Source organism: Anastrepha ludens, chromosome 3 (genome assembly GCF_028408465.1).
Source record: "Anastrepha ludens isolate Willacy chromosome 3, idAnaLude1.1, whole genome shotgun sequence".
NCBI classification, from domain to species: domain Eukaryota; kingdom Metazoa; phylum Arthropoda; class Insecta; order Diptera; family Tephritidae; genus Anastrepha; species Anastrepha ludens.
This window is the reverse complement of record NC_071499.1, coordinates 27,114,974-27,129,868: the sequence shown is the minus strand read 5'-3', so window position 1 is coordinate 27,129,868 and position 14,895 is coordinate 27,114,974. Positions and strand designations below refer to the sequence as shown.

At 38.5% G+C, this 14,895-nt stretch overlaps 1 pseudogene; it reads left to right on the top strand.

Annotated features, from left to right (window-relative positions):
• Positions 1 to 2,336: 2,336 nt before the first annotated feature.
• Positions 2,337 to 10,880, top strand: LOC128857426 (40S ribosomal protein S5a-like; annotated as a pseudogene).
• Positions 10,881 to 14,895: the final 4,015 nt, after the last annotated feature.

The following is a 14,895-nucleotide window of genomic DNA, read 5'->3' as shown; positions in this document are numbered from 1 at the left end:
ATCATTAGAAAATAATATTTGATAACTAAAATAAGATTTGTATGAGTTATAATTTTTAAATTATAATAAATTATAATAAATAAATAAAAAAAGTTATATTTGAAAATGCATTCTGTTAAACAACTACCAATAATTGGTCAATAAATCTCAAAGAATTTCTCGTTTATGCAAATTTAATCTACCGTCTGCAAAGTGGGCTCCTTTCGAAATATTATAATACGAGTTATTTCAACGAATATTCCAGGAATGAAAGTATTTTTCGAATGCATTTTCCAGAATGTACTTTACTATAAGTTCTCGCTGCAGATCCTATTTATATTTCATGCAGGCTGAAAATTGTTGAAAAAAAACTCAGCCGAAGCCATGAAAATTCAGCGTTTGCTCGATAATTTTGTGAGTTCTGGGTTAGAAAGTCATCCACAATGATAGCCTTGTGAGATAGTGCGTTATCGTGGTGCTCAATCTATTGATTTTTTTTTCACATATCTACAGGGTCCAGCACTCGAAGTGTAGCCAATTAAAAAGGTCATAAATTTAGTTTGGAAAATTACTTTTATTCAAGTCAAAGTAAAAAATGTATGAAAATAATACAAAATTAAAAATCAATTTACTTTTGCTCGATATGACCCCCTTTTGCCTTGACTATGGCCTTGAGACGGTCCAGAAACGAATCGCAATCTGCCCGAATGGGTCTTGCAGGTATTTTGGCCCATTCGTGGACAATGGCTTTTTTCAGCGTGGACATTATGAAGTTCGAAACGTTATTTTTTAGCCATTCTTAGTTCACTCAAGCTTTGTAAGACGGTGCCGAGTCCTGTTCCCATGGTCTGCCACCGAAATGTTTGTCTGCCTATAACTTCAGAACACTTTCCCTATAATATTTCGCATTTACCTTGAGGCAAGGCTCGATGAAAACGTTTGAAGAGCGCCCATCTGCGATTACAGCGGCCCAAACCATTACCTGTGGCGGGTGCTGCCTCCTGGTGGCCACACGATAACTCAAATTCTTATATGAACGGTCGGTCAAATCAACCCTACCGTTTTGGGAGTTTACGAACTGCTCAGTTTTTCTCGTCAGAAAACACAATGTTCGGAAATTGACGAAGCAACTCCTTCGCTCTCTCAATTCTGACTTGTTGCTGGTTTGGTGTGAAATCATGCGCCTTTTGGATCTTTGTAAGGTTTGACTTTGAAATAATTTTTCAGTATGCGGCGAATGCTACAGTCAGATATTTTCAGTTCTTTCGCCATTTGATTGACACTTCGTCGTGGATTTCGCTCAAGTCGCTTCTTCACTTTTTGAACCATTTCACGTTATGTTGCAGTCTTTTGATGACCCCTCCATGACGTTTCGCAATGCTACCACTACAACGAGTCACCTTGTATGAAAGTTCGTATCACACGGCTCGGAGAGGTCCTTTGACATTCTAATGGGCTGCTGGTATTGAGCAACGTCATCTTGCACAGCCGCATGCTTGTCGAATGGACTCTTAATTGCCGAAAAGGGAGTGCGACGATTCTCCTTTTTTGGGGGTTTTCCAAGAATTGGCGCATTGTAAATTTCTGGTCTGAATTGGACCTTCAGTTGGTTGACAATCAGCCTTTCACACAATGCCCTTGCTAGAACTTTGTGGGCGATATTTAGAAAACTAATCTCGGTGTATTTGGCACAGATTGCAGGATCACCCCTATTATGGATTGGGCAAAGCGCACTTAATTTCCTATCCGTCGGCATGCTTTCATCCGACCATATAGAAGCTTATGCATGCACCTTACCAGCTCCACGACGCCATGTTTAAATAGCTCAGCCGGCAGTCCGTCGGCGCCCGCGGCTTTGTTGTTCTTTAGACGCGATATCGCTATTCTCACCTCGTCATGGTAGGGTAGTGGAACGATAACTCCGTCGACAACGATTGGGGTATCAGGATCTTCACATTCTCTGTGACATACGCAGCTGTCACTATTTAACAAGTTCGAGAAGTGTTCCCTCCATAATTTAAGGATGTCAGTCACCAGATCGCCGTCTTTGTTATTACAAGAAAACGCCCCGGTCTTAAAACCTTTTGTAAGCCGCCGAACTTTATGGTAGAATTTTCGGGCGTTGCTCCTATTGGCCAGCATCTCAATCTCCTCGCACTTAGGTATTTCATGGAAATTTGTAGAATTTTTTAACGATAAGAAAGAAAAGTAGTCAAAACTGAACAAAAAGTTAATGAGTTTTTTTTGTCGGGGGGTGCATTGATAAATAAGTAAAATTTTAGTTTTAATTTGCAGAACGAATCATTTGAAAAGCAGACAGCTTCCTTTAAGCGAAGAAAATTACATAAAAAAATTTACGGCCTATCACATCCTTCGAAATCATCCACCTGTTGACAGACGAGAACCCATTTCAAATTCTAGTTAGCGCTAAACACAACTCACAACGCCGTGAAAATTCGACCCGCATTGGAGATGTTGGTATTAATTGTCGGCAAGTCATTGATCCTTCACCTTTGGGTCGTGTAATCAAGCGATTTGGTTGTTGTGCGCTGGTGTACTTGAAGCTGCCTTCAGAAACAGCAAGACAATTGCGCAATGCTTAGCAGATGAATTATTTAATCCTGCTAAGCGATCCTCTAACTCCTCTGCTACCAAGAAAAATGATGGTTGGAATGTGCTGCCAAGTCCAACCGATAAGCCCCTCAATTCCACGCTCATTTTTGCGTACATTTTATTAACTTAGGAATTGCAAAGAAATTAAAAAAAAAACACAAATGGTTAAATGCAGATCTTAGCATCGTTCACAGTGCAGACGCAGTTAGTTCCCTAAAAACTCACTTATGCCACTACTCATTTCGTAAACTGCACACTGTGCCGTTTAATTTAGCACAACATGCATGCTACGCTGACCAGCGTCTTCGCTTTTACATGCAGCCGTATAATTTCGAATTCTCTCCTACCCCAGTCAATGAGGCCGTACAGCGGCTAACAATTGTTTTCTAGATATTCAGTAGCTACAAGAAATTTACAATCAATGCAATTCCATGAATGCGACCCAGGAAGGGAATGTGAAATGTTTTGGTGAAATGGTGAACTCCTAGTGCGACGAAGTGTGCCCAGGATATGAGGGAAAGCAGAAGAGATACTCGTACATATTAACTAAACATGAATAGTTTTATAAATAAGTTGCTATGAAATGTAAATGTAATAAATCTTTGAAGAAGTCTGTTGTGCCTGCCAATTTCCAAAGAAAATGCCAGTTTAACCTTTTAAAAAGCTGCACGCACCAACATCAACTAAGGAGAATGTGTCGCCAATCACTCTTTATAGCTGAGTTTACCAGAAAATCAACATGGATCTGCGAATTGTTGACGAACAGCGATCACCTGTGTGTATGTATGTATGTATGCATGTATGCATGTAAATTTACTTTTCTGTTGACCAAAATCGTTCGTTGGGCTAAACTGTTTCTCCTTGGAGATAATTAAGTAGACAGGAAAATTAAAAAATTGAATTATTTTAACCTAATTATGTATAGGGTTTTTCAGTAAGAGCGCTTCAACTTTTGAACTTTTTTGAATAAAACACAAACGGTTTGACTTTTTTAACTAATTTCTTGTTTATTATCGAGTTTGAACATATACATTTAAGTATGAAATTCGATTTCTTTTGCATGACCACCGCGTGCACGATTTACGAAGTCCAATCGTTGAACCCAATTTTCGACCACTCTTTTGCATAAATCGGCCGAAATTCCAGCAATTTCGCGTTCAATATTGGCTCTGAGCTCACAAATCGTCGCCGGCTTGTTACTGTAGACCACTGACTTCACATAACCCCAAAACGGGACGGCTTGTTAAATGGATCGTAAAATGGCCGTAATGCTCTTAAAGTAGCAACAGAATGATTATTTTCTTAAAAATTTGCACGATTTGCAATCGTTGCTCAAGTGTGTAGTGTTCCATGATGAAATGTATACTAACGAAGTTTACAAATGGCAAGCGAAAAATAAAAAATATTGCGTCGTTCGCCCTCCCTATCGGAAAAAAGTTGAAGCGTACCTATTGAACAACCCTATATATATATTGGGTTGGGGAATAAGTTCACAGCGTTTTTATATTTTCTTTTATTTTACAGCGATTTGTTTGCTAGAGTAGGTATTCATTCAATAGAACTCTACAAAACTATGTTAATTGTGTTTTTGGGTTATTTAATTTTTTATTAGTTTTGAGGCTTAGAAATGGAATACCCAGGAGGCAATAATCAATATTTTCGACACCTACTCTTCTTTGCTTTTCTTCGAGGTGAAAAAGCTACGGCAGCAGCGCGGGAGATTAGCGACGTGTATGAGGAAGGTTTCATAGGCGAGTCTACAACTCGAAAATGGTTTGCAAAAAAATGGCGACTTTGACGTCCGCAGCAGAAGGCCTTCTGAAATCGCTGAAGAACGTCTCAAATCACTTTTGAAGGAGAATGGTCCTCAAAACAGTAGTGAATTGGCGGTAAAAATTAATTGCGATCGTAAAACGATTCTCAATCACCTTCATTCAATGAGATTTACTGAAAAATTTGGAGACTGGGTGCCTCGCGAGTTCAACAAAAAAAAAACGAAGAAAGTCACCTTCAAATTGCTTCTCAGCATCTCACCCGAAATCGAGCAACACGCGGTCATTAACAGCGCTTTTTGTACCGAATCATCACGGGAGATGAGAAATGGTGCCTATACGTCAATATGAAGCGAAGAAAGGAGTGGGTGGCTCCTAGAGATACGTCAAAGCCGAGAGTCAAGGCGGATCTTCGTCCAAAGAAGATTATGAAATGTGTTTGGTGGGACTGGAAGGGCATGGTACAGTGGGAAATGCTCTAAAAGAATGCCACGGTCAACCAGGAGCTCTACATTGCCCAGCTATACCGCGTGTGAATGAGTTTAGGTATTTTGTTCTGATTGCCTTCAGTACTGGACATTAGAGTGGGCCGAAAAAAACATTTTTTTAGGACCGAATTCTAATAGTGCGGAAAAGTGGCACTGTTAGACTAATAAAGTGTGTGCCAAATTTCAGCCCAATTGAACTATATCTTCTGTCGTCAGTATCAAATATTGAAATTTATGTTGATATTCTGAGAAATTTTATCTTTTCAGGATATTTTTTTTTCTCTATGCATACCTTCCGGGGCACAGTTCATACCAAAAATAAGGACTATAAACTAATTAGACATAAATTTATCCAAGATTAAGCACCTCTACGCTATGAAATAGTAACCTGTGAAACGTTATTGATTGTGAAGCTTTTTACCTACTTTTTATTGCGAAAATACGAGTACATAAATATTTTTGTAGCCCAGATCCCACCACGTGGAGGTTGCTGCACTTTGGGTTCCTATTTTTTTGTTTTTTTCTTTTGTTTAGTTTTTTTTTACATTTATTTATTTTTAATTTTTATTATTTTCTATTTTATTTATTTATTTTTTAACTAGTTTTGTTCTTTTTTTCATGTTTTGTAATATTGTAATAAGATAATAAAATAAAAGGTAGAAAAAATAGACAAAGTAATTGCTGTAACTTCAATTCAACTCGCAGTACAAGGACGAGCTACTGGTAGCTCCATAAATGTGTTGCTTGATCAAACAAACAGAGTGGAGGGTAGTGAATTTAATTGTCGCGGTGGCCCTTCTCATATAAAATTTGTATTTAACATATACCGGTATGATAACAAATAGTATTTTCAAAAAAGTTAAGATTGTTCAGAATTCAAACTGAAATTTCAAAATTTGAGGCCTCTGCTGGACAGAAGATATCGTTCGATTGGACTGAAATTTGACACACACTTTATTAGTCCATTAGTGCAACTTTTCCACACTATTAGAATTCGATCCTAAAGAAATTTTTTTTTCGGCCCACTCTACTGGACATCTTCCTAAGAATTATTATTCGAAAAATTTTACAATGGGTCATATGAAGCGAAGTCTTCATTTCACCAACGTAAAAACTGTATAATAATTAAAAGTTCAATTCTGTGCCAAGAAGAGATATAATAAAATAAATATAAAAAAAGGACTCTGGACTTTTCTCTATCAACGACATCTTTTTTCAATTTCATGAATACGGGTTTTCTAGTTTTTGGAATTATAATACGTATGTATGTATGTATGCATGTAAGCAGTTAGTTGTCAACTATTTTTGGCTAATTTTTGTATGTAAAAATGCAATTTCATAGGTTAAATTAGTGCAGACTCAGATAAAGACTTTCCACTGAAGTAAACAGGCCAGATTGTGACAAAAAGTACTCACTTTTAAGGTTTTTCCGAAATGGGAATTACGGAAGCGTAACAAGATGTTGAATAGCACGCATTCTTTTGTTACCTAGTCGCACAAAACCAGGCGGTAGTATAGCGAATCACGTTTTATGTTAAGCAACAGCACAAACTCAACCACAAAAGCGACCGCAAAGGCGACCAGGCTGAGTGGTGCAAGGTAAAAAACAAAAACAAAACAAAAAGCAAAAACAAAAATTAAAAAAAACACAAAGCAAAAAAAAAAAAAAAACTGCGCTTATGTGAATGGACTCCGACGGACTCTGGGAAAAGGCTTGTGGAAATTTACCTAAATCTAAATTTACTGCCTTATCTCATTTTTCATATCTATAAAATTAACAAAAAATACGCACTTACCAGAAATTCAATTCAATACTCATTATGGGCTTCCTTTTTTAATTTTTTCAAAAATTCAATGTCGAAACTTAGTATTTTATGGGCTTCGTTTTTTAATTTTTTCAATTAAATCACATATTTTATGGCAGATATTACCTGTGCTGTTTGTGTAACTAAAGGAAATTCTAGCTGAGTTGCAGCGTTCTTTTGTCCTTTTGTCACTCAATCAGTTCGTTACGAAAAAACGCGAATATATTCATTTGGTTTAACCTTCCTCTGGACGCAATGTGTTTTCAAACAAAATTAGGCGCGGTGTAACCAATTGATATAAACAAAGGTAAAGCTTTGTTTGAAAAAAAAAACAATTAGTGCTATTATTTATAAATTATCGTAAAGTAAAATTCTTTCCGACAGGCGGTAATCTTTAATATGAATGGATTAGAGCATTTGTAAAAACACATTTCCTTTCCGCGATTTCCCGATTTTTTTATAACTCTTGTTTTGTTAATAAAAGTACTGAGAATCGAACATTTAGTACGCCAGTTCCAAGAAATTTTTTAAATTAAAAAGTATGCCAGACAGAATTCGTTGAGAAAGGCCAGATTTGCAGGCACCCATTTCGTAAGAGTGTCAAAATTATCAGGTGCGCAGATATGAAGGAAGATGGAGAATTTTTGAAATATACTCCACATTGGTAATGAGTGCTTTAAACAATATTTAATTTTGTTTTTGAATAACTTTTCTATTAATTCTTTTCTAACTTAGCTGTGAATACTGCATTGCGTGTTTTAGAAGAGGACTCAGGTTGACTGCATATGGGTATACCTACAGATTATTCAAAAGTGTTTGGTACGCTGTCTCAATCTAGTGAATTAGGTTGCTTACTCCGAAGTAACAGCTCAACTTACCAGACACAAATTTCCACCATCTCCTTACATAGTTTATTATCTCGAAGTATTCAGGTAGCTACAGCCCGTACAGCTATAGCGTGCAGAGACGCACTTTTAGGCCCAAGAGCCCATTGGGATGATACGTGAGCTGGAGCACGCTCCTTTTCATGTGGTATAATAAAAATTTTATAAATTGAAAAAAAAAAAAACGCTAACGGGGTTGGGGGCAGTCAGAATTAAAAAAAAATTGAATTTCTTTTTTTTGCATTTTCTTAAAAATATTGTGTGAAAATTTGAAGTGAATCCGGCAATACTTTTCAAGTTATTCAACAATTAACAAAGGGCTCTCGGGCGCTCCGGAACTAGCAGCAGCTGCAAGCAACCGACTTCTAGGATTTCATTGTTATGAATGCCCATTTTGATTTATAACGGGTGATTTTTTAGCTATTATCTTTTTAAACAGTTGGTTTAAACAGCTGACACACGTTTCGTGTTTTGTTTCACTATCAAACATCTTCAGTTTGGTCTATAATTTAACCATGAATCGTCTAACAAACGAACAACGCTTGCAAATCATTGAATTTCATTATAAAAATACGTGTTCTGTTAAAGAAGTTTATCGCGCGCTTCTTCCATTTTATGGTCAGTTTAATCGACCCTCTGAAGCGGCTATTCGAGCTATTGTGACTAAATTTTGGTTCTAAACATTATTGGACATCAAACCACCAACTCGCTTACGTAGAGTACGAACTGAGGAAAATATCGCAGCTGTATCGGTCAGTGTTAATGAGCAATTGGGCCTCTGTTACTCAACAACGTGGAAAATTTTGCGAAAGGATTTAGGTGTAAAGGCTTTCAAAATACAGCTGGTGCAAGAATCGAAGCCGAACGACCTACCGCAACGCAGAATTTTTGGTGAGTGGGCTCTTGAAAAGTTGGCCGAAGATCCACTTTTTTATCGAAAAATTCTGTTCAGCGACGAAGCTCATTTTTGGATCAGTGGGTACGTAAATAAGCAGAATTGTCGATTTGGGAGTAAGGATCAGCCAGAAGAATTGCAAGAGCTACCAATGTATCCAGAAAAGGTCACAGTTTGGTGCGATTTATGGGCTGGAGGTATCATTGGACCGTACTTCTTCAAACATGCTCGTTACGTAACTGTGAATGGTGAGCGCTACCGTGAAATGATATCCAACTTTTTTTTGCCCAAAATGCAAGAGCTTGACTTGCATTACATGTGGTTTCATGGTTTCAGCAAGACAGTGCCACATGCCACACAGCGCGCGTAACAATGGACTTGTTGAGAGGCGAGTTCGGTGAACATTTCATTTCACGTTCGGGACCTGTCAATTGGCCACACAGATCGTGCGATATAACGCCTTTAGATTATTTTTTGTGGGGCTATGTTAGAGCTCATGTCTATTCAGACAAGCCTGCTTCAATTAAGAGTATGCCAAAATGGACTAAGCGGATGGACCATTTGAAGCGCAGTCGCGGTCAACATTTGCATGAAATAATCTTTAAACATTAAATTATAAGGTGCCGTCGGCCCTGGCAGCCAGTGCTTTAGATTTAAGTGTAGGAATTATTTATAATTGTTTCTCTTTAAATAAATAAAATAAATTATATGGACTGTACTATCGATTTAAATAAACATTTCATGCATTTTTCTGAATTTGACGTGTATTTTTTTGAAAAACTTTCTCATAGCTCTTAAAAAGTTTCTAAAGCATTACCATAAAAATAAAGCAGATTTTTGTTAATAATTATGATTCACTTGATTTACAATAAAGCGATTACTGAAAATGCTTATATATGTTTTATTCCATTATTATTTATTATATCGCTTATTAACCCCATGTTGATATTCATAATAACAAATAACTAATTATCTCTATGTTTTGTCATTGAAGCACCCACTTTATAAATATTTGTCACCTTTAGGTTCCCACTATCCCTTTAGATTATTTTTCAATCAGGTTTGAACCTTAAGTTCCCCTCTTAGTTTGAAGCCCTCTGGCAAGCATCCCAGTCGGGGTTTTTAGTGGGTCCCAAAATGGTGGCCAAAGTTCGCGGAAGCGAAGATACTTAGGTCACCCGAGCTGACCCTTTTCTTTAATTCTCCTGAACAGAACCGTCACCATGATGATAGGGCGGTGTGTGAGGGTCAGCAGAGTAAAAACGTCTTAAGGTCGAAACATAAACTGCCACGTTCAAAATCTATTTCACAGAACGAAGTCTGTCGGGTCCGCTAGTATTAAATAAAAATATATTTATAAATTTCCTTTTTTTTTGCCGTCCGCCGAAAATAAGCCTTAGCGCGCATTTGAACCAAAAAAGAAAGTAAGACAGTTTCTTATTTTCGGAAAAAGAAGGTAATAATAATAATAAAGTTTCGAGTAATGAAATTCGTGTAAATATTAAAACTTCTGCCTTTGTGACCTATGTACATATGTAGCAATCAGACGAAAAGTTTTCCATCACTCAAAATTATTTTTTTATTTAGTAAAAAAATTATTCAAAAATAAAATTGGATGAATAACTTTGCGCCACTTCCGCTTTTACGAATGCTTCTCTGTGTATATAGTGTCGATTCAGAAATTTAATGGATACTTCAATATAAATGGATACTTCACCTTTTAGGTCACTTTACATTACAATTTTTTCGCAGCCATTTCGAAAGTAAACCCCACCTGCCATTAAAGTGTTGTTATCGCGTGGATTTTCGTTTGGTAAAAGCGATCAAAAGAGTGAAAAAATAAAAGCAAATAAACTTCAAAATACCTGATTAAAAGCAACTAATTCATTGCATTCAAGTGTTCAAACGAGCTCGCGGCCAAAACACTCACCCACGCACACCCACACACACACACAAATGATCACTTGAATGTGTGCTTACACATACATACACACAAATGCATAAGTGCGCACATTCATCATTTGCCTGAGTGCAATCAATCGTCGATCTGGCAACGCCGGACGAATGCATTTAATTAATGAAAATTTACATTCGCGCTTTTGTGCTGCGCGGTTTTTTCGTTTTTCTTCTTTGCCCGGAAAATTACTGCGAAAACAGGGGAAAAAAATCAAAAGCCAAATGCCGAAAACCAACGAATCAAACAAAACAAAAGAAAGAATCCGCCAAATACGCACAAAAAGCAACAACTATAACTACAACATCAGCAGAGTGCTTTGAAGCAGCAGCAGCAGCAGCAGCAACAACACAAAAGAAATGCCAGCAAATGCGCGGAAATGCTAATTGCAAACGCGCAAAACGGTAGCCGGAGCGCCTCTGTGGCACGAATTGCACTACTAAAAAATGTCTGTGCAACAAATTACACACTGAATATGCAACAACAATAAGTAAAGTGAACTGCTGCACAACTACGAAAGTTGAAATTAACAACAGATAAAAGTCAATCAATGCAAATACAGCCAAAATAGAGAATGTAAGGAGCGTAGGTGGCATGAGGAAAGCGAGGTGGTTGCAAGCGTGTGAGGTGGAGTGGAGGCTGCACCATTAACTGAGGTTTTTAAACGCTGCTTATTTAAAAAAAAAACATGTTTGAATTCCTAATATAAACACACCGCCTCCGTTTTACAGCGGAAGAGGGGGACTCACGAAAGATCCTTTGCTTGGTCGTATTTTATTATTTTTTTTAAAATGAGCGAAGAAAGTTTCACCCTAGTATTGTAACAATATTTCACTTTCATAGCTAATTCATTTGAAGTAAAGGATGATCAGATTGGAGGTACTTTTCCAATGGGGTTTTTCGACAGATCGCATGTGACTACTGTCAAACTCAATATAAAGTCTTTTCAGTATTCATTGACATATCAGCATGGAAAGATTTACGCCTCAACAAAGTATACAAATCGTTTGTCGTATGACGAAAATCGACGCTCTGTGAAAAGTGTTCATCGGGCGCTCAGGACCAGAATCTTTTTCAGTGGTGGGCCCCATTTTTGGCTCAATGCTTTCGTCAATAAGCAAAATTGCCGTATTTGGGCTAAAAAGCAACCCCAAGCCAGTCAAGAACAGCCCTTACTTCCATTGAAAACAAGCGTTTGGTGCGGTGTATGGGCTGTAGGAGTCAGCGGCCCATATTTCTTCAAAGATGAGGCTGGTGCCAATGTAACAGTGAATGGCGAACGCTACCGCGTCATGATAAACGACTTTTCGTTGCCAGATGGACGGAATTTGAAGCCTGAGATCTCCGCAATGCGTCCGAGGTTCTGACTTGTTGGGTGGATTTACTGCGTCATCGTTTCGGTGAGCAATCTATCTGTCGTCTCGGACCAGAGGATTTGCCACCAAGATCGTGTGATATCAGCCTTTGGACTTTTATTTGTGGGGGTATGCAAAATCCAAAAGCTGTGTGGATAAACCAGCTTCAATTGAGGCATTGAAAGCCAACATTACTAAAGTTATTCACGAGATACCGACCAAAGTCTTCCAGCGAGTCATTCAAAACTGATGTTTACGAATGGCGGAATTACGGCGCAGTTGCGGCCAACATTTTAAAGGGATTGTCTTGAAAAATATATGCCATCAATTTGAATTTTCCTTATTTTATTTCAATTTAAAAGCCGATACCTCTGAATTGATTTCCCTTTATAATAAAGTGAAGGTTTCAAGTGACTCGAAAATTGCTTTTGCATTGGAAGGAGAATTTTAAAAATTTAAGTTTTAAATTTAATTCGTAACAAAGCTTCACTCCCAAAAATGTTCGAAAAATTCTGAAAAAAAATGTTAGAGATTTTGATGAAAATTGAAGTTGAATTTTCCGAAATTTCTTACAATGTTTAGAGCTTTGATTAATTTGGCCTTTGTTAGAAAATTATATATGTTTTTATTGAAAATTATCTATATTTTTATTGAAAAAAGTAAGAAATTACATTAAAGAAATTTAGTGGTAAAATTTATAACCACAAAAGGTGAGCGGGGTTTTTTTCAACGGGTGTAGAATTGTTTTGTTTTTTGGTGGGTGAGGAAAGGTTCAAAATGCCTTCGCACTTACACCGACCGCTGCGTTGAGTGGTGTGACCCCTAAAGCAATCCCTCCTCTCCTTCCTAGAAGTCACACCTCCCGTCACTACTTTCCGCATTACATCGGGAGGACCCAGAACGAGATCCATAAAGGACTAATTCCTGCGTACACCTTATTTGTAACCAGCTTTCATGCTATAGACGCATCTTCTTTTGTCTCTGTCTAAGAGGCTTCGCTTTGTTTTACTGTATCGAGGTCTATATATTTTCCGTGGTACTTCCTCGTTGTATCTCTTTACCGCGTTCCAGCAGTCCTCGTGTTCGAGCATTTTGCTGCTTATGTTGCTCGGCGTTATGTTCCCAATCTGCTTCCTCAGAGCATCTCTTTCCGCGAACCTTCTGTCACAACTAAAAACCGTTTCCTATACGGCATAGGTATCTCCGGAAGTATCCGTGACCTGGGAGGAACTGAGTTAAAAAGTAATTTACGTGCTCGAAGTTGCTTTGCACACATTTGCCTATTGATGGAATGAGTTTCCATGCCACCACAGCATGGTTTAGCATCTCCGTATAGGTAAGGTGTAGAATTGTAACACATGAACGGGAGAAATTAAAGAGCACTCCCCTTGTATGATTTTTGAGCAGTAGACGGGATGAGTTGGTGTGGGCTCGTTAGAAAACCAAACATAGAGATCTCCCAAAGCAAGTCTTGGATATGAGTTTGGATCAATACCCTATCCTTTTTTCCTTCTCTTTATTACCTCTCTGGTAGGGAAAAGGGAGTAAGAGGTAGGTAGGTAGGTAGGTAAAATGGTTGAAGTGCAACTAGTGCTCCTCAAGGAGCAATAAAGCGCCGTTTTGATGCCATTATGAGACCTTCAACAGGCAGATATCTACAGCCAGTCAAAGCTGTTGATATAATGGAGAAGATTGAATGGATTTAGGTTGGCGCACTGCCCCAGGCTGTCGAAGAAAGGAGCTCCCAGTGACCTTAGTTGCCTGGGTGCCTAACCCGGACATTTACAAAGAAAGGGCCTCACAGCTTCTGTAATGGGAGCTAAATGGTAACCCTAGCTTTTTCGCGTGTGTGCCGATCGGCCAGTGATCGGTAAACACAGCTACGAGTTTGGAAATTGAATGGCGAGAAGTACAAAAAACTTTGTAAGTCCTCCGTATAGGATTTTCGAAATAGCAAATGAAGAAATGCAGCTCCATCTTTTCTGCGTTTTCTGAGAAATAATTTGTTCCCTTCCCCTTTAACAACGGTCAGGGGGATGCCGGTGGGCGGGTAGAAGGACTCTGAGGCCAATTCAGTCCCCTTCTTGGCAAGCTCATCAGGATTTTCATTTCCCTCTATGTTCCCATGTCCTGGGACCCAGATTAGAGAATTGTTACCTGCGCACCCAGGAGATTTGATCTCCTCTTTATAGGAGCTTACTAGTTTCCTTCGGCGTTGTCAGAGCCGTGATCGCGGCTTGATTAGCGGAGAAAATGTTAATATCTCCCGCGTTCCCTAAGCATTTTGCATGCCTGCTGGATCGCAAAGACTTCTGCTTGAAAAACACTAGCAGTGATCGGCAGTTTAAAGGAAACAGATAAATTGGTTGATTTAAAGGAAATCTCTGCTCCGAGTCGCGATTCCATTTTGGAGTCGTCAGTAAAGACAGAGCTTAACGAAGCTTGCATGGTGCAAATTTTTCCCCTCGATCCAACCCTGCCTATTTGGAAAGATTGCCCTAGCATGACCCTCAAACTCTAGTTCGCGGATAGAGAAATCTGTTCGAAGTTCGGAGAAATGCGGTATTAACTGCCCGAAAATGCTACTATGTCCATGAGAGATTGCCTCCAGAGGCCAATCTCCTTTAATCTGATTGCCCTATGAGCTGCGATGGAAATAACGTAAAAGTCTATGGGAAGAAGGGCAAAAGGATAGTCAGGGCAGCATTGGGGCAAGTTTTGCGTGCTCCGGTGATGCCAATGTATGCATTTCATTGCACTCTCCTCAGTTTAGTGATATTATAGGTCTTCCGACGACCAAGGCATCCATACGCTAAAATTGGCAAGATATGGGCTTAAAACACATAGAAAAATATGTCACAATTAAAAATTGGATTAAACAAAAATTATTTGTTTTTGTTTCAGTGATAGTGAGCCATTTCTGGCTGAGCCGCGACGAAGTCGAACCAACTTTTTGTAGCGCAGGCCCCTCTTATCAAATTTATATTGAAAATGAGCTCGAATATTAAATCTGTGCATATCGCGAGCGGAAATCCATATTTCGGGCGCGCTGAGCGAACATTTCTTAACTTTCTGCGTTTGGGACTCATGCTGGGTTATGGCAGAGGTTGGATGTTGTAGTGTTAGCCTCTATATAGCTATTTTTGGTAT